This window comes from Canis aureus, chromosome 34 (assembly GCF_053574225.1).
Source record: "Canis aureus isolate CA01 chromosome 34, VMU_Caureus_v.1.0, whole genome shotgun sequence".
Classification (NCBI taxonomy): Eukaryota; Metazoa; Chordata; class Mammalia; order Carnivora; family Canidae; genus Canis; species Canis aureus.
Window position 1 is genome coordinate 20766806 of NC_135644.1, and position 20978 is coordinate 20787783.

The following is a 20978-nucleotide window of genomic DNA, read 5'->3' on the forward strand; positions in this document are numbered from 1 at the left end:
GCCATTGTATTACTTGTAAAGTCCTGGTTTCTGTAAATTGTTTCTGTTTCCTTCTGATCTACATTACTTTTGGGCTCTCTCTTCACTTACAGGATCTCCTTTAATATTTCTGGGAAGGTTGGTTTAGTGGTCACATATTCTTTTAGTTTCTGTTTGTCCTGGAAGCTCCTTATATATCCTTCCATTCTGAGTGACAGCCTTGCTGGATAAAGTATTCTTGGCTGCATGTTTTTCTCATTATTGTCCTGAATATATCATGTCAGCTCTTTCTGGCCTGTCAGGTCCCTGTGGATAGGTCTGCTGCCAGTCTAATGTTTCTACCCCTGTAGGTTAAGAACTTCTTGTCTCAAGCTGCTTTCAGGATTTTCTCTTTATCTCTGTAATTTGCAAGCTTCACTATTATATGTTGGAGTGTTGATCTATTATTATTGATTTTGAGAGGAGTCCTCTCTACCTCTTGGACCTCAATGCCTGTTTCCTTCACCAAATTAGGGAAGTTCTCAGCTATGATTTGTTCAAATATATCTTCTTTCTCTCTCTCTCTCCTTCCTCTAGGATCACAATATTCTAATATCGTTTTGTTTTATGGTATCACGGATTTCTCAAAGCCTTCCCTCATGGACCATAAATTGTTTTTTCTCTTTTCCTTAGCTTTCTTCCTTTCTATCAACTTGTCTTCCATGTCACTTACTCTCTCTTCTGCCTCATTTACCCTAGCTGTTAGAGCATCCAATTTAGACTGCATCTCAGTTAAAACATTTTTAATTTCAGTCTGACTAGATTTTATTTCTGCACTATGAGATTCTCTAGTGTTTTTTGTGCTATTTCAAGCCCAGCTAGTATCTTTATAATCATTATCCTGAATTCCAGCTTCAACATTTTACTTATAACCATATTGATTAGATCTGTGGCAGTGAGCATTACCTCTGGTTCTCTCTTTTGTTGTGAATCCCTCCTTCTAGTCATTTTGCTCAGAGAAGAATGTACGAATGAGAGAAGAAAACCAAAAATATCAACCACAACCCAAGTGAAATCCATACTAGACAAATCCAAAGAAGTCAGAAACCAAAAAAGAAAGGAAAAGGAAAAAGAAAAAGAAAGGGAGAGGCAGGGAGAGAGAATATAATATCCCAGGTGGAGAAATCAGGGTGGTCCACTTGGTCCTGGATGTATTCTGGTCTATGTATCAGAAGACACTAAATATCAAGATTGTAAAGAAAGCAAAACTTATATATATACAAAATTGAAATTAAATATGATGAAAGGAAGTCAAAAATGAAGATTATATCTCTAAAATGTAAATGTAACCCTCTCTTCAGTAAACCCTCAGGGATAAATGGTCTTCACTTTTGTGCATGCCAAACCCTGCAGACTCCTGTGGTGTGCACCCGCACTGATCCTTCTAGGGGTAGGTGCAGCCTGGCCCACCCACCACATGCATGGAGAGCTGTTATCTGACCCCAGTTCGAATTTCATGGCAAACAGAGCTGAGAACCCCCACCTGGGCTCACTACCCTAACCAGTTTCCCCAATCCAATACTTGGGAACTCTGCTGGCTCAGGCACCCCCGTTCTTTCTGTGACCCCGGGAATCCTGGGACCACAGTGTCACACCTAAAATTCTGCCACACTTCACCACCAGAGCACCTTTCAGGCAGGGAAGTCTCTCACTGGGGCACATTTCTAAAGGTTCCAGTTTTGAGCCCTGGGGCTCTATCACTTTCTGGCAGCCAGCTGACAGAGGTTCCCTCCCCTGTCTTCTGATATTTCCCCTCAGATTCACTTCTCCATACTTCTTACCTTGCAAAAAGTGATCACTCTTCTAGTTGCAGAATTCCAGCAATTCTTTTCTTATATCTCAGGTTGAACTCATAGGTGTTCAGAATGATTTGATAGCTGTCTAGCTAAATTCAGGGAACCAGATGAAACACGGTCTCCTACTTTTCTGCCATCTTGCCTCCCTCCAGTTTAATAACACTTTGATGTGATGTAGTCATTCATCTAACAAGCTGGTTTAGAGAATTAAGTTGGGTTTCCTATTTTGCTCCATTATGCATGGAGCCTTCAGAGAAATTTTTTGGGATATTCTTAAGAGGACTCTGAGTAAATAACAATCAGTACACAACTTCTCATTTGCTTTGACTGCTAAATAAGCATTGGCCCTTATCTTTTTTTTTCTAGAGATTTCATTTATTTATTCATGAGAGACACAGACACAGGCAGAGGGAGAAGCAGGCTCCATGCAGGGAGCCCAATGCAGGACTCAATCCCAGGACCCCGGGATCACTCCAGGAGCCATAGGCAGACGCTTAACCACTGAGCCATCCAGGTGCCCCCACTCTTATCTTTCTTAAATATAAGCTCCTTAAGACCTAAGAACATGTCATGTTTAGTTTTCTTTTTTGCCAGTGTATGCTCGTATCTTATTCATAATGCTTAATGAACATTGAATGACTTGGCTGTAATTGATATATATATTTCACTCAAATTTATAATGCACAAAGAAAACTCACATTAACCTATTTAACATTATTTTGGGGCAGCCCAGATGGCTCAGCGGTTTAGTGCTGCCTTCAGCCCAGGGTGTGATCCTGGAGACCCGGGATCGAGTCCCATTGCAGGCTCCCTGCATGGATCTTGCTTCTCCCTCTGCTTGTGTCTCTGCCTCTTTCTCTCTCTGTGTGTCTCTCATGAATAGATAAATAAAATCTTTAAAAAATATATTATTCTTAAAAAATGAAGCACCAAAACTTAAAACCAAATGTGCCTATGATTTAGGCACAATTATCACCTTGCCTAATCTCAGCAGACAGCTTAGTAATTTTATAGAGTGCTGAAAAGAAGAAGTGGTTTAAGAATACACAGGCAAAATATAAGAACAATACTTCAGGCAACATATCAGTTTGCGGTTTTAAGTGTGAAAGACTTTGGAAATGTTTATATCCAAGATACAGTGGCAGCTATATATTTATCATTTTTAAATTTCATTTTGCCAGAGGACAAGGCCAGTTCCAGTAAAAAAAATCCTGCTCAGGCTTCCTAGAGTCAGATCCTATTGTAAAACAACATTGTTCTTTATTCTTTATGTTCTGAGAGAGAAAATAGTAAAGCACCCACAAAAAAAAAAAAAAGAAAAAGAAAAAGAAAAAAAAGAAAAAAGAAAAAATATTGTATCCCAGAACAGCAGTCTTTGGGTGACTTCTGACTTTTCTTAGACAAGTTCGCATTCTTATAAAGTCTTAAAAAGAATTTTCTAAGTTACAACTTTTAACTACTGTTCCTCCATGTACAAAATGTAGATAAGCTGGAAGTTGAGTAAAATGACCTTGGGTTTTATGTGCTGTGTCTCTTAGCATTTCAAAAAGAATTTAGATTTATTTAAAAAGCCATAAGAAGAGACAAGGGAAGGAAATTGACTTTAAACTTTTAGAAAAACAGAGCTTAGAAAAGACTTCAGTTTTATAGAAGGGGTTGCTTGACTACATAAACACAGTGGGAGGGACTCCCTGTTCTAGAAGACAATCTGACTTTCTAAAGTAGACATTGTAAACAAGAGAATAAGAAACGAAAAATATTGGCTTCAGTTTGGAAAATTTCCTTGGAATAAATGGTTTTCTATGTGTAACCTAAAAGGTACCTGAGAACTCCTTGCCTCCAGGTGATCTAGTTAAACTTGATCTTAAACCCCATTCTGTAGTCAGGAGCTTACTCCATCATTTCAGCAAATTCTTCAGGCTTACTCTTTAATGCTTCTCTATGCCACCATAAACCAGGTTTCTTTTGCTCTTTGTCTGTAAAATTTCAGGATACTGTAGATGCAAAACACAGTGCTTTCATTAGTTTCTGTAAAAATCCACTCACATGCATTGAGTAAAGTTTTTATTGTTGGATCTTTTGAAGATTTAGAGTGGTTTACAAGGAAGGGTCACATCCTGGAGCAAGGCCTTTGACTAAGCTTTAGGCTTCACCATCTAAGCACCTCCTTTACTCTTCTTGTTTTCCATTACCTTCTCCAGATAAACAAGCAACTAAGAGAACTCAGACTTCCTCACCGAGGTTCCAGCATCTTCAGGCCTCTAGAAAACCTCTTTCCTACTTTATCCCACACCTGGTGATTATATTTTTCCAACGAAACTGCCATTCTCTTCCTAAGAAGAATCCAGATGGAAACTGTCAACACATTCACATTTTTCCATTTCCTTACATATATATGTACTCTGTGATTTATATTCTGAATTGCAATTGTGGTGACTTTGCTCTCCATAAAAAGAGAAGCCCAGAAGACATCTGCCTTGCATAAAATTAAAATGTGGGCTCTTGGCTTTAACTAGGAGCTGTTCTATCCGAAGGGGTAACAGAAGGTTGACCACTGTGGTTTCCCAAGACAGCTAACCCACATTGTTTAAAGCTGCTCCCCCTGAGGCCTCTACTTTGTGTCCATAGCCATTGTAATTTTTCACTTCAACACCAGTACTATTCTCCAAACAACAGCTGTGTGTCTGCCCACTTCCTTTCACTCTGGATAAATCTGGCCTTTCAGAATTACATTAGAGCAGGCCCGGCATTAGTGGGTGGATAATCCTCTGCTTTATAAGTAAGGAAAATCTGAAAAGCTTCTCTACTCATTTTCTCAAATATCTTCTATGGAATGAATGATACCAAGGTATCTGACATATTGTTGATTGCTTTTCAGCATTTAGAACAGAGACATCCCTTAACAGTGGGGCATAAATTAGAGGATCTGGATTAACAATTAGGAAGAGTAGCTCTAAATCCTAGGCTCTAAGGGTGGCTCATGAGAATGCTGCCCTCCCCACTTCTTTCCACCTCCCTAAATTCCAAGCAGAACTTCACATTGTGCCCAAATGCCTGCTCCTCTCAAAGGTCTTCCCAGTTTTCTCCAGCAGAGCAGAGCTTTTCTTCTTCTGCAAGACTATGGTTTTATATCTGATGGTTAATAGAAGGAACAATCCAGTATAAATAAGAACTTCCTAACAATTAAAAATGTTGGCATGGGCTACTTTGGGGCTTAGCCTTTTGGTTTTTGGTTTTTGTTTTAAAGATTTTATTTGGGATCCCTGGGTGGCGCAGCGGTTTGGCGCCTGCCTTTGGCCCAGGGTGCGATCCTGGAGACCCGGGATCGAATCCCACGTCGGGCTCCCGGTGCATGGAGCCTGCTTCTCCCTCTGCCTATGTCTCTGCCTCTCTCTCTCTCTGTGTGACTATCATAAATAAATAAAAATTTTAAAAAATAAATAAATAAATAAAGATTTTATTTATTTATTCACTAGAGACACAGAGAGAGAGGCAGAGACATAGGCAGAAGGAGGGGAAGCAGGCTCCATGCAGGGAGCCCGATGCAGGATCACGCCCTGAGCCAAAGGCAGATGCTCAACCACTGAGCCACCCAGTCATCCCAGGAACGTAGCCTTTTGTACCTAGAACTTAGAGGATGAAAAAACAATTGTCCACAATGTGGTGGGAGCAATCTATTGCTGAATAAAAACTGAACTTGATGATCTCCAAGGTCTCCCCCAATGCTGACCTTCTAGTTACTGTCTTGAGTCTTCTGATGAAATAAAATAGAGAGCTATTCTGGAACTGCTTCATTATTTATTTTCATATGTCTTTTTTTCTAAATAAATATGAAAGAGGTTAAGAACAGCAATCTTTTCATTCCTTTTCAGTGCTTAGACCACCTTGTGCAAAATAATTGTACAAAAAAACTACGAACTGAACCACAAGAGCTGATTTTTTTTTTTTAAGAGCTGATTTTCTTTTAAGATTTTATTTATTTATTCATGGGAGACACAGACAGGCAGAGACACAGGCAGAGGGAAAAGCAGGCTCCATGCAGGGAGCCCAATGTGGGACTCCATCCCGGTCCCCAGGATCACACCCTGGGTCAAAGGCGGTGCTAAACCACTGAACCACCGGGGCTGCCCAAGAGCTGATTTTGAAGGCAGGTTAAGAAATGGAAGGGAGGGCAACCTGGAGACAATAAAGCAGATGTGGAGTAGCATCACAGCGTGAAATTTCTAGGGATCAGATCCCACTGAAGGATAGGAGCTCACAGGACATTGGAGCAATCCTTCATCAACTTCAATTATTCTATCATTAGGTCCATGCAGAAATTATTGCTGCCACTGCCCACCAGCATGCAAAACCAGTTCTCATTCTCTTCCTTCTTGTCATCATTCCTGATTCTCTACATATGAGAAAGGTATTTTCAAGAAACACTAAACAAATTGTTTAAGAATTATGGCAAATATATTTATAAATTCTTTAATTGTCACCCTTTGATTGGAGGAAATTCAACAAAAGCAGAATAGAACCCAATCACAACCAGATAAAGACAAATGCATCATGTCCATTGTTAAGTTCACAGATGTGCAGCATGTACTGGTGATTAAGAACCGGGAGGTAGTTATACCGCCCTGCCCTGAAAAGAATGGTTTGTAGATAACCAGCATTGGCACTGCCTGGGAGCTCTTTAGAAATGCAGAATCTCAGACTCTACTTCACACTTAGTGAACAAAACTCTGCACCATAACAGCCCAAGGTTGTTCATTTCCAAGTTTGAAAAGTACAGGGACTTGTCTTCTGGGGGGAGGACTTTTCAGAACCAGCTAGGAAAATTGGCTGAAGAAAAAACCACCTCTGAGATGCCTGGGTGGCTCAGCCGTTGAGCGCCTGCCTTGGGCCCAGGGCGTGATCCTGGGGTTCTGGGGTTCGAGTCCCACAACAGGCTCCCTGCATGGAGCTTATTTATTCTCTCATGAATAAATAAATAAAATCTTAAAAAGAAAAAGAAAAAAAACCACCTCCTAGAGAGTCTATTATGCCTACACTAGTGCTTTGTTACTGATAGAATTGTGATAACATATTTCTGGGGATTTGGGGAGGGGAAACGATTGTAAATCATTGATCTGTGGCTATAACACTGAAGTCCATTTCTGTTTATTGTGTTTTTTCCAGGACAATCATGCAATCAAAAATGACAGGTTTTTTTTCCCCAGCATTGTCTAAAATTGAAACAAACTAGTCATACCTTTTCTTTAGATCAAAATGGCAATTTTTTTAACACTGTTACAAATGAAAATTTTTAAGACATCCTGTTGACTTCTAGTTTGTTTGTAAAAAGCTCTAATGAATAAGTCAGAAAGTTTTTAACATGGGAATGTGCTTTGAATTTATGATCACATCTAGGGAGTAGAGAGGATTAACACTGCATTAAGTATTTAAAGCTTGAACATATCATTTGTATTTGAATGCATAGAGAGGATAACTTAATAGATAAATATATGAAAGTCACCAAAAATACTTTTTATGTTACTTTTAGATTAAGAGGTTGATTAAACAAAATATTCATTATCGTAAGATGTGTTCTTCAATCGAAGACAGCTTAAAATATATTTTTCTTTAATCAAGATGAACATGTAATTACTTTGCTAACATTTAAAGCCTAATGGAGGGACGCCTGGGTGGCTCAGTGGTTGAGCGCCTGCCTTTGGCTCAGGGCATGATCCCAGATTCTCCAGGATCGAATCCCACATCGGGCTCCCTGCAGGGAGCCTGCTTCTCCCTCTGTCTGTGTCTCTGCCTCTCTCTGTGTCTCTCGTGAATAAATAAATAAAATCTTAAAAAAAAATAAGCTTAATGGAAAAAGTATGCTCTATTTTGAAGCAAAAAATAACTGAATAATATAATGTAATGTAAATTTAGTTAGGGTCTCTGGTATTCAGAAATGGAGAATATTCCTCATTCTAAATTCACGAATTCTGGACAATGAGGGGAGCCACAAAAAAGTCTATCTAGCTGACAGACACCCAGATTTCCTCAGTCATTGGTATGAGAGAGCATGAGGTCTGAATTCCAAAGTTAGAAGAGTAAATTTCAACTTTGTTCCTATTCATGTAAGCAAGTGATTTAACCTTTTTGATCCTCACTTTTTTCTTCTGTAAAATAAAATCATTATTTACTAGATTTCTACAAGAGTTTTGTCTTATGTTTATTGATAATGTGAATTACTATATACTATATTACATTTACTTATTTTCTCTCATTGTGGCTTTTTGCTTTTTTGGATGAAATGATATCATGTCTTTATGAGTAATGTATGAAATAATTTTTAAAATTATAAACCAGTCATAGTGAGTAAATTTTTCCTGAGATCTGTGAGCTGTTCTAGCAAGTTATCTAATCTGAGGAGGGGATTATGGGCACGTCAGGCAGCAATATGAGAGGTCTGGACTGGTGACTGGCATTTAAAGTAGGGGCAGTCACATGGGGACTGAGCTCTTAAATTGTGGGAGCTGATGCTATCTCCCAGTAGATAGTGTAAGAATTTTTTTTTTTTTTTTTTAGGATTTTATTTTTGTATTCATGGGAGACACAGAGACAGAGAGGCAGAGACATAGGTAGAAGAAGAAGCAGGCCTCCTGAAGGAAGCCCAATGTGGGACTCAATCCTGGGACTCCAGGATCACACCCTGAACAGAAGGCAGATGCTTAGCCGCTCAGCCACTCAGGCATCCCAATAGTGTCAGAATTGAATTGAATTGTAGCACATCCAGCAGGCATCAGAAAATTGGTCAGTGTGTGTGTTGGGGTGGGGTGGGGGCAGGTACTCCACACATTTGGTGATAAAGAAGTGTTTTGACATCAGGGAGATAGGTTTTCCTTTATTAAGTTTGGGTTCCAATTTTTTTATATGTAATATCATATGCATGTCTGTCCCCTTGAGATTAAAAGCGTTCATTAAAAGTGGCTTTTTCCATTGGTCAAAGATGAGACAGCATGAGCATCAATCAGGATAATGATAGCAGTGGTTTAAAATAAATCCTATATGTTAAAAAAACAAAAACAAAACAATTCATTTATCATCTTTGGATAACTGGAAAGAATGTATTACTTGAAAACTATAAGCAAGGATGAAATCAAACATTTTATAGTCTTTCCTTTACAAGCTGTATCATTGGGTAACCAAAGAATGAGGAGAAAATTTCTCTTTATTAAAGTATTCTAAATAATAAATGAAAATGGAATGATAGAATTAAATATCACTATTTTGTGATCTCTAGTAAATGAGTAAGTGCAAGCAGTGATCATAAATAGTGGTAATATCACAAAAAGAAATAACCTGATATTGTTTATCACCAATGGAAAGCCACAACTAGTAGCTGTAATAAAAAAATTAAAAACATTTATCGAGTAGTCAATAAAATAAAATAAAATAAAATAATTTAACCTGGATTATCAAAACTGTATTTCTAATTTTTAGGAAAGAAAAAGACAGAAGAACTTATTAAGTGATATCATTGGAATGCAATTGGCAAAACTCAGACTATGGAAAATTCTACAGAGCAAATAACTCAGTTTCTTCAACAAATTGTAAAAATAAGAAACACAGGGAGAAAAGAGAGAGAAGGAAAGTGTAGAAGGGGAGGAGAGAGAAGAGAAAAGAGCCTATTATTTATTGGAAACTAAAGATACATGTAATATACCTCATTTTTTTACTGAACTATTTATGGGTGAAATGATACCTGAGATTTGCTTTCAAAACAGTCCATCAGGTAAAATGGAAGTAGATGAAGGTATAAACGAAACAAAATTGTCCAAAGGTGATAATTTTTGCATAACTGAGTGACAGTGACACGGGCTTTTATTATACTAATCTCTCCTTTTCTACGTATTTGAAATTTTCCACAATAAAAAGATCTTAAAAAGAACAAAACTTTCTTGGCGTATTCCCTGTGAGGAGTGAATCTAATCATAAATATCCTCTCTGGTGCACAGAGAAGAAATTGAGTAGTCTGAACCTTTTTGAACTATCATCTGAGCATTAAAAAAAAAAAAAAAAAAAAAAGTATGAGCTCATAATCTTCTGGTTTTTGTGAGAGAAATACCCTTTAGTCAACATGTGTGCCCAACTTGAATGCTAGTATAAGACAATGGAGATAGATCTCAGGAACTCAAATGATACCTATTGACACTTATGTTCTTGGGTGCAGAAATGAAGTAGAAGTAAAAATTATGGTCATAAAATACTCTCCTTTCTTAGCTCTCTGTTATTTCTTTTTTAATGTTAAAAAGTAGTTTTCTAGAATACATACTAACCAAGCTATCCTCTATGTTGAAGACTTACAATTATGATCTGCGGTGAATTTTTTTTTTTTTTTTGGTAAATAGTTTGCCAGTATGCTAATCAACTAAAAGATATACAAAAACACACACACACACACACACACACACAAAATAAATAAAATAAAAGATATACAGCTTCCAAATGGTGTACTCAAAATTAAGGCATGAATAGAAGTCTCCCCTCAATGGGTTCCCTCTAACACTTGCTTTGTATAAGTTTCCAGGTAACCACAAGGCAGGATAGCTCCGCTGAAGACCACACAGAAGGGATCACTGTCTTCCTTTTCTCACTTTTCTTCCCAGCAATATCCAACCTTGTGCTGTCTCCAGCAATGCAGCACCCTCAGGATTCATTAGCATACACACACCAAAACATCTGAAAAGGCTCTGAATCTCTGTTAAAGTGTGAGAAAATTTCAGAATACAAATTATGTAGTGTTGAGGTAATTTGCAAGTACACAGTCTCACATTCCTCAATTGACTTGGCACAGGTTTAGAGCCTTAGACAGTCTGTTCCTGGATGGCTTCACTTGCATTCCCCTTGAAGGCAGCTGGCCCGGCCTTTGGCCTTGACTCAGGGTCACTGTCGTTTCTTGCTAGGCAAACCATCACCCCAGGCCTCCTCTGAATTTTACTTCTCCAGATTTCCTAGTTCTCCAGAGACCCAGGCTACTTGCCAGCCTGGAGCCCAAGTCAAGTTCTCTGCACTCACATGGAAACTGTTCTGGCCACTTCAGATATGAGCTGAGAATTTTCTGACCAACCTTCGCCTGGAGTCTGGGCAATGACGGTTTATCTGAGCTACACATCCTCCCTTAATGAATATGATCTGCATAGCTTGTAATTATTTTACTTTTTTCCTCTCCTGCCTATGCTTCACACTTTCAAAGATCCTCTTCTTTCTGCTCCTTATCACATACACCTAAGAGATCCCTACCACCACTCTCTACTCCAACTTCCAATCACAGTTTCCATGAAAATGTCCAAGTTCTAAATATATCCTTGGACTTATAAAACTCTCCCTCGTAGTTGAACCCCTATCACAGACACTTTGGCCCAGCAAAACAGAGAATCACATTTCCCAACTTAAATGAAGATTTGTGACAATCATGTGTAGCAAATACCCCCGGGAATCACACAGCCCCTTGGATCCTTTCTTCAGAGGACTGATCCCTGAACTGGTGGACCGCCTTCTGCCCTTGTTCTTTGAGCAGAAAAATGGAAGTGCCTGAAGGCACTACATTCCTGGGAAAACCTATAGCCAAGTACTGACTTGTGTGGGAGTTTGACAGACCAGACTTTGCCTCAAAGTGGGAGACATCTCAGGGGTAATTTATGCTCCAGGGAACCCAGTAGAATCAGTCTGAGGCTGAAAAATAACTTGAAATTTCTCTCTTGATCATTTCCTTCCCCCTTTTCAGTCCTGCTTCCTCCACTCTCTTACCTGCTCCTCCTGGGAGCACTTCCTCAATAAATCCTTAATATTTGTATATGTTTATATTTAATTATATTTAATGTATTAAATTTATATATTATTAAATACTATATATGAATCCTTATCTCAGGGTCAGCTGGAGAATTCACCATGGTTCATGGTTGAATGAACCGTGCCTTAAAAACATTTTTTAAAAAGATCTATTTATTTTATTTGAGAGAGGGAGAGTGCACACATGTGCACGTGAATGGGGAGAGAGAGCAGAGGGAGAGAAAGAATCCTCAAATATACGCTCTGCTGAGCATGGAGCCCACATGGGGCTTGATCGCATGACTCTGAGATCATAACCTGAGCCAAAATCAGGAGTTGGATGTTTGACCAACTGATCTACCCAGACACCCCCCAAAACTTTTAATTCCAGATTAAACAAAATTTGTACCTCAGTTCTAGTAAAAAAATTCAGAAATAAAATTACCCCTGGTAATTTTTTATATTGTATATTTTCTGAGGTGATAGATTAAAAAAAAAACTGTGCCCAGTTTTTATTTTCTAAGAATAAAAACTTAGAGATATGTGTGTGTGTTTAAATTGCAGGAAAAAGGAAAGATTTAATTTATCTAAATTGTAGCCTTAATACAATCTTTAGTTTTTAAAAGGTTTTATTTATTTATTTAAGAGAGAGAGAGAGAGAGAGAGAGAGAGAACAAGCAGGGGAGTGGCATGTCGAGGGAGAGGGAGGAACAGACTCCTCACTAAGCAGGGAGCCCAATGTGGGGCTCAATCCTAGAACTGGGATCATGACCTGAGATGAAGGCAGACACTTAACTGAATGAGCCATCCAAGTACCCCTGAATACAATCTCTTGACCTGTATCTTTGCTCCCAAATACTTGGGATTGTTTTCTTTTATACATTTTATATGTTGCAGAAATATGGTCAGTTCCAAAGGCCATTGCAAACATTTGGTTTTGGTTTATAAGTCAAAATAACATGTTTCCAAGATTATGATACAACTTTTAAATATAAATGGGTATATAAAACTTTATATTTTGAACATTTGCACTTAAATATCCTTAAAGTTTTTCCTATTACATATCCTTAAAGTTTTTTCATGTTATAAACATATTTTCAAATACATCAAAGTCATATTAATGATACATTTTTATGGTGAATAAATTCACCTTTTAATTTTATGTTTTCCAATTTTTCTCAGTTTTGATTGTAATATATTATAAACATTTTTAAAAATATGTATTTAAAAATCTGGAAGGAAATACACCAAAATATTATATATATGTTGGAGTGTCTTTCTTTTTTTAACTTGTCTATATTTTTGACAGTCATAAGAATATTCTATTTTTATAATGATAAATATTAAATATAATACAGACAATGTATCTAAAGAAAATAGCAAAATTTCTTAAAGTACGTAAGCTTACATAAGTTTTATTGATTTCCTAGTACATCTATTCTAACCCATAACAAACATTTTAGAGGATGGTTGTTTATATTGGAAATCATTAGCTATATTTCCTTCACCTAGTAGATGGCCTGATACTGAGACATAGTTCATATTTGCTAAATAAATGATGTTTTATGATTAAAAATAGCTTATATTTAGGTTTGTGTTCATTAACTGATTGGGCAAGATATTTCACAATGAGTAACACCAGGTAAGGCAAGCTTTTTGGTGCTTATATTACATATAGAAATTCAAAATTCATATTCACATGTAAAAACCCCTAATTAAAAATGGAGCATCAGGGAACCCTGGGTGGCGCAGCGGTTTAGCGCCTGCCTTTGGCCCAGGGCGCGATCCTGGAGACCCGGGATCGAATCCCACGTCGGGCTCCCGGTGCATGGAGCCTGCTTCTCCCTCTCCCTCTGCCTATGTCTCTGCCTCTCTCTCTCTGTGACTATCATAAATAAATAAAAATTTAAAAAAAAAAAAAAGGAGCATCTACTCACACAAGCATATTGAACATTAAATAGAAATACAAGAATTGGATGCCTGGGTGGCTCAGCAGTTGAGTATTTGTCTTTGGCTCAGGATGTGATCCCGGGGTTCTGTGATTAAGTCCCACACTGAACTCCCTATAAGGAGCCTGCTTCTTCCTCTACCTATGTCTCTGCCTCTCTCTCTGTCTCTCATGAATGGATGAATAAAATCTTAAAAAAAAAAAAAAGAAATACAAGAATTTCAGATTTGTATCCCCTAAATGCAAACATTAATGTGGTAATAATTTGTGTTTGAGGTTTACATTTATCGTCATTGTCTTGCTATCATTTCACATGTTTAGTCACTGCTTTTAATATCACAATTCTAAGGAAAACAGTTAGAAAGTGCTTTATTGACTGTTGAGCACATTTGACTTCAATTTCAGGACCCTCATACTTCAAATGTGAACTTGCCTTAATCCACTGGAAACAATGTAGAGACGTATGGAGCTAATTTAAGGAACTGAATACTTTCACTGGAAAATAATTGTGTTCCCATATCAACACTAGATAAAAAATGGCTTAGTTTGATGTAAGAATTTCAGTCATTTGCAGGAGAAGTTCCACAATTATTTTTCTCTTCAATTTTTTTCAAATAAATTAAATAAATGACATTTTTATATCAACACTTGAAAAGCACTAAAACATCTATAATAGCAAAATATCACCAAAGATTAGCTTCTCTTCGATTTTCACTCAGTAGGGGCACCTGTGTGGCTCAGTGGTTGAGTGTCTGCCTTTGGCCAGGTCATGATCCCGGGGTCCTGGGATCAGGTCCCACATTAGGCTCCCTGTGGGAAGTCTGATTCTCCCTCTGCCTGTTTATCTGCCTTTCTCTGTATGTCTCTCATGAATAAATGAATAAAATCTTTTAAAAACTTTTTTTTCACTCAGTAATCACTCAGTGTTTTTTTTTGTTTTTTGTTTTTTTGTTTTTGGCCAGCTGTTCTGTCTTCCAAGAGTAAAGCCATAGCAAGCCTGAGTTCAATTCTTAGCAACAAAAATTGGGCAGCACAGTAAAAGCCGTTCTAAGAGGGAAGTTTATAGTAATACAGACCTATCTCAAGAAGCAAGAAAAATCTCAAATAAGTAACCAAACCTTGCACCTAAGACAGAAAAAAACAGCAAACAAAGCCTAAAACTAGCAGAAGGAAGGAAACAATAAAGATTAGAGTAGAAATAAATAATATATAAACTAAACAAATAAACAACACAATAGAACAGATCAATGAAACCAGGAGCTGGTCCTTTGGAAAAAAATCAATACACTTGATAAACTTCCAGCCAACCTTATCAAGAAAAAAAGAGAAAGGACTCAAATGAAATCACTTATAAGAGAGGAGAAATAACCACCAACACCTCAGAAATACAATCATAAGAGAATATTATGAAAAACTATATGTCAACAAATTGGACAACCTAAAAGAAATGAGTAAATCCCTAGAAACATGTAAACTACCAAAACTGAAACAGGAAGAAATAGAAAATTTGAATAGACTGATAACCAGCAAAGAAATGGAGTCAGTAAATCCCAACAAACAGGGATCCCTGGGTGGCGCAGCGGTTTGGCGCCTGCCTTTGGCCCAGGGCGCGATCCTGGAGACCCAGGATCGAATCCCACGTCAGGCTCCCGGTGCATGGAGCCTGCTTCTCCCTCTGCCTCTCTCTCTCTCTCTGTGTGTGTGACTATCATAAATAAATAAAAATTTAAAAAAAAAAAATCCCAACAAACAGAAGTCCAGGACCAGATGACTTCACAGGTAAATTCTATCAAACATTTAAAGAAGAGTTAATACCTATTCCTCTTAAACTATTCAAAAAAAAAAAAAAAAAAAAAAACAGAAAAGGAAGGAAAGTTTCCAAATTCATTCTATGAGGCCAGCATTACCCAGATACTAAAGCCAAAGACACTACAAGGAAAGAGAACTACAGTCATCCCTGATGAACATAGATGCCAAAATCTCAACAAAATACCAGGAAACCAAATTCAACATTAAAAAAAAAAATCATTCACCACAATCAAGTGGGATTTATTCCTGGGTTGCAAACGTGGTTCAAAATTTGCATATCAATCAGTGTGATACATCACATCAATAGGAGAAAGTATAGAACCATATGATTCAATAGATGCAGAGAAAGCATTTGACAAAGTACAACATCCATCATGATAAAATCCCTCAACAAAACAGGTTTAGAGGGAACATACCTCAATGTATTAGAGGCCGTCTATGAAAAACCCACAGCTAACATCATCCTTAATAAGAAAAAAACCGGGATCCCTGGGTGGCGCAGCGGTTTGGCGCCTGCCTTTGGCACAGGGCGTGATCCTGGAGACCTGGGATCGAATCCCACATCGGGCTCCCAGTGCATGGGGCCTGCTTCTCCCTCTGTCTGTGTCTCTGCCTCTCTCTCTCTCTCTCTCTGTGACTATCATAAACAAATAAAAAAATAAAAATAAAAAAATAAGAAAAAAACCTGAGGGCTTTTCCCCTAAGGTCAAGAACAAAACAAGGATATTCACTCCAACCACTTTTACTCAACAAAGTAACAGAAATCCTAGCCATAGTAGTCAGACAACAAAAAGAAATAAAAAGCATCCAAATATGTAAGGAAGAAGTAAAACTTTCACTATTTGCAGATGACATGATACTACACATAGAAACCCTAAAGACTCCACCAAGAAAAAAACACTGGAACTGATAAACTCAGTAAAATTGCAGGAAACAAAATCAATGTGAAGAAATCTATTGCATTTGTATAGACCAATAATGAAGCAGCTGACAGAGAAATTAAGAAAACAATCCCATTTACAACTGCACCCAAAATAATAAGATACATTAGAATAAACCTAACCAAAGAGGTTCAAGATTTCTACTCTACTCTGAAAACTATAAAACACTAATAAAAGAAATTAAAGATGACACAAAGGAAAGGAGACACATTCAATGCTCATGGATTGGAAGAACATGTCTATACTACCCAAAGCAACCTGCACATTGAATGCAATCTCTATAAAAATACCAACAGCATTTTTTCACAGAAATTGAATAAACAATAATAAAATTTATATGGAACTACCAAAGAGCCTGAATAGCCAAAGCAATCTTAAAAAAGAAAAGCAAAGCTGGAGGAATCACAATTCCAGACTTCAAGCTTTATTACAAAGCTCTAATAACAGAAAAAGTATGGTACTGACACAAAAATGGGCATATAGATCAATGGAACAGAACAGAAAATCCAGAAATAAACTCACGATTATATGGTCAATTAATCTTCAACATAGCAGTAAAGAATATGCAATAGGAAAAAGACCATCTCTTCAAAAAATGGTGTTGAGGGATGCCTCGGGGCTCAGCGGTTCAGCGCCTGCCTTGGGCTCAGGGTGTGGTCTTCACACTCTGTGTGTGTGTGTGTGTAGTATATGTAGTTATACTATGGAATACTATTCAGCCATAAAAAAGAATGGAATTTTGCCATTTGCAACAACACGGATGCAGCTAGAGAATATAATGCTAAGCAAAATAAGTCAGTCTCAGTAAGACAAATACTATATAATTTCACTCATATGTGGAATTTAAGAAACAAAGGCAAAAAAATGAGAGAGAGGGAGACGAAGCAAGAAACAGATTCTCAATCTAATGGTTACCAGAGGGGAGGTGGGTGGGGGATGGGTTAAGTAAGTGATGGGAATTGAGGAGTGCACTTGTGATGAGCACTAGATGGTATATGGAACCAAAACTATATATTTTACGCCTGAAATATAAGATATTATGTACCTTAAAACTAATATAACCCTGTAGGTTAACTAACTGGAATGAAAAATAACTTCGAAAAAAAAAAAAAAAAGAAAGAAAAATAACTTCGAAAAATTCAGCATCGGGGATCCTGGGTGGCTCAGTGGTTTAGCACCTGCCTTTGGCCCAGGGTGCGATCCTGGAGTCCCGGGATCAAGTCCCACATCAGGTTCCCTGCATGGAGCCTGCTTCTCCCTCTGCCTGTGTCTCTGCCTCTCTCTCCCCCTATGTCTATCATGAATAAATAAATAAAATCTTAAAAAAAATTCAGCATCACATTAAGTTTCATAGAACAAACAATGAAAAAGGATGATTTACTATGAGACAGGCTACCATAGCAAGAAGGTCTAGATAATCTATCTCAGCGCATCTGAATAATAGAATAACTGTCAGTATGTAGTAGACATATCTGGCTTCATGCAGAATTGTGTCATTTCTTGAAGACCTTTCCAGTTGCCTGAGCTTGTGGTTATTCATGGAGGAAACTCTTTTGTAACATTTACAAAGTTTAACCTCTACAACTTTAGCTTTATGGAAAAAGTGAGACAAACTTATTTTCCAGGCAATGATTTAAGAGGGGAAAATATTTATGAGGTACTAGATTGTGACGTCTTACAATGCAAGGTGCAATAAAACAAATGTGTTTTTTCTTCACCCAAAAGGTAGTTTTCATTAATTTCAGATTTAAAAATATACTTAGGTACATATGTACATCAATGAAGTATTTGAAGGGAGAGTTAACATATTAATAATACATGTGATTAATGATGCCTTGCATGAAGTCACAGCATGAGAAGTCAGTGTGAATAACCTCTGAATTTTAAAAAATGCAGGCTGAAATGTCCTCAGTAATCATTTTGGCTGCATAAAGTCTGAAGCAATGAGAGAGATTTCAAAGTTCTTTTATAGAACCCATAGGACTTCATATGTCATAAGCAGGAAAATCTTGGGAAGAGTTATGGCTACTTCTTTAGATTAAAATATGACAACTAGCAATAACATTATTCTAGTTGCAGTCATCATGCATAGCTCGTCTTTGCCAACTTCATGAAGCAATGAAAAACAAAAACTTTTTCTGAGTTATTCTAGTAACTTTGAACAGCTGCAACTAGTCTATGGGAGCTTGCCAAAGATAATTTTTGCCAAAGATATTTTGTCATGCCCTTTGTTTATCATCCAGTTAAATATTCCTTTTATTTAAATACCAGTTATTCTTCTTTCTTCTCAGAAATATGAATGCAACTAGACAGGCCAAAGATGGTGTCAAGCTTATCATACTGACTGTCTCTTTTTCATTAATCATACATATGAAACACCTAAGATATTTTGCCAGTTAAGAGCAGCACTTAAGGGGATCCCTGGGTGGCGCAGCGGTTTGGCGCCTGCCTTTGGCCCAGGGCGCGATCCTGGAGACCCGGGATCGAATCCCACGTCGGGCTCCCGGTGCATGGAGCCTGCTTCTCCCTCTGCCTGTGTCTCTGCCTCTCTCTCTCTCTCTCTGTGTGTGACTATCATAAATAAATAAATGAATTTTAAAAAAAAAAAAAAAAGGAGCAGCACTTAGGTTGAAATCCTGGCATGGTTCATTGCCACAGGGATGAAATGTAGAGCACCCCAGGGACTAAGCATTTCTCCCAGCCTGTGAAGGCCCATTGTAGCATTCTTTTGGCTTTTGCTGTTTGGTCAAATATAAGTGCGTAAGTTGTGAATTTTAGCTCATATCTGTGTCCAGTTTCCTTTGCCCTACATCCCTCTCTGCTACTTAGAGATTCATCCTAGCTGCCTTTTCCAACTCTAGTCTGAAGAGTGCCCTTTATTGCCCTGGCTGTACACCAAATTTACCCAGGAAAGGCCAAAACAAATAGCACCATTGAGAGACGTAACAAAATGGCTGTCACTTTGCCAGAAGCTTCAGCAGACTCACAAGCCCTCAGGGGGTCTCTAGGGATGAGTCGAGTCGAACATTCAAGTCTGCAGACTTTCTGAAACTGCTGCCCAGGGATCAATGCCCTACTCATAGGTAGACGGTGAGGATACTTTCAGGATTTCCTGACTCATTTACAGAGCTTGCTCATGGCCTGAGTATAAGAAAAGTAAAAACAATGTCCTTTCAGGTGAAGATAGGTAGGTAAATGGTTGCCCGGTCACAGCAGGAAAGCAACGGCCCTTCCAACTCCCTGGGTGATGCCTGCCCAATGAAACCATCATACAGTATTTTTAAGTAATGTTGCTAACAACTAACAATGGACAACCAGTGGAAGGCTTTGAGAAGAGGAATTGTGCTTTTAAAAGGTTCTTCTGGTTGCCCTGCAGAATAAGGACTGAAGAGGTTAAGGACGGGAGGGACAAGATAAGTCCAGAGTCCACCGTAGTGGTATAGGTAAGAGAGGATGGTGGCTTGGTTGAAGGTGCTGGCATGTGGGCAACGTCTACAAGAAATCAGTGTTCCATTTTAGTGTTCCAAATCAGTGTCCATTTATCTGAGGACCTTTTTTCTGTGGCAGTAATCACATACCATAGCTGATCGCAAAGGCCATTTCTCATACCCTGAAACATGACCATGTCATCTATATATGATACTGTGCCCTTAGCAAACCTCTCTGTACTTCAACTTCCTCTTCCATAAAAGGGTTAATCATACTACTTACCTCATAAGAAGATTGCTTTGAGAATTAAGAGCATTAATACATATAAAGCTCTTAGAACAGAGTTTTGCACATGGAAAGTATAAAAAATACAGCTGTTATTAACTTTCTATTCTCTATACTACAGAGTGACAAGTGGGAGGGCATAAGTAAAAGTCTTGCAAAATTTGCACAAAATTATTATTTTATATTATAATGTAAAAAAAGGATAAAAAGACAACCTTGCTTACACATCGATAAATATCTGATATCTTATGAACCAGTCTTTCATTTACTGACTCGGACCTTGCAGACTATCATTATTGAACAAAATTCAGTTTAGCTCATGGCTATTTCCTGTTTGCAGGATCAAAACACTGAAGAAAACTTTGAAAGACACAAGTAAGATTTCATTATCCTAACAGCTTTCCTTACAAGGAGAAATGAGGACATTGTTCTTGTGTCCTAAGGAATAACAGTGCCCATGTCTCCTCTGTGGCTCTAGCTCCTACTAAAAACAAGCCCCTAGCCTTTGTCCCTAGCAATCACTGCTAGTCATTGTATTAGCTTCTGGTAACCACATCTTCATCTGTTGTCCTTTTGGACTAAGAATGATTAGAGCTTCTCTGGGTTACTTTAACCACCACCCCTTGTTTAGTTTTTCTGTTTTCCATCATCTGGATGATGAAGTCCCTGTATTAATTCCCTCTCTTTGAAAGATCGAGGGTGGCTTCTGTAGAACCAAAGATGGCAAAGATCAGATCCCACTATTCACAGAATTACATAAACTTTTGCAGGCAGGAAATTTGGGGAAAATATTTTACTATGAGCTTTCAAAATTATTTTATTTTATTTTTAAGATTTTATTTATTTATTTGAGTGAGTGAGAGAAAGAGAGCATGAGAAAGCACAAGCAGTGGAGAGGGAGAAGCAGGTTTCCCATCCATCAGGGAGCCTGATACAGGGCTCGATCCCAGGACCCTG

At 38.0% G+C, this 20978-nt stretch overlaps 1 long non-coding RNA gene across 4 annotated transcripts in view; it reads right to left on the reverse strand.

Moving 5' to 3' along the window:
* Positions 1–20978, reverse strand: part of LOC144304952 (uncharacterized) — a 78107-nt gene that overhangs the window by 12686 nt on the left and 44443 nt on the right. For 3 of the 4 annotated variants that reach the window (XR_013371957.1, XR_013371954.1, XR_013371955.1), the window contains one exon: positions 3637–3808. The exons of the other annotated variant lie outside the window; for it this stretch is intronic. This is a non-coding gene — a long non-coding RNA (uncharacterized LOC144304952). The remainder of the gene's footprint in view (positions 1–3636; positions 3809–20978) is intronic. 4 annotated transcript variants of the gene reach the window in all.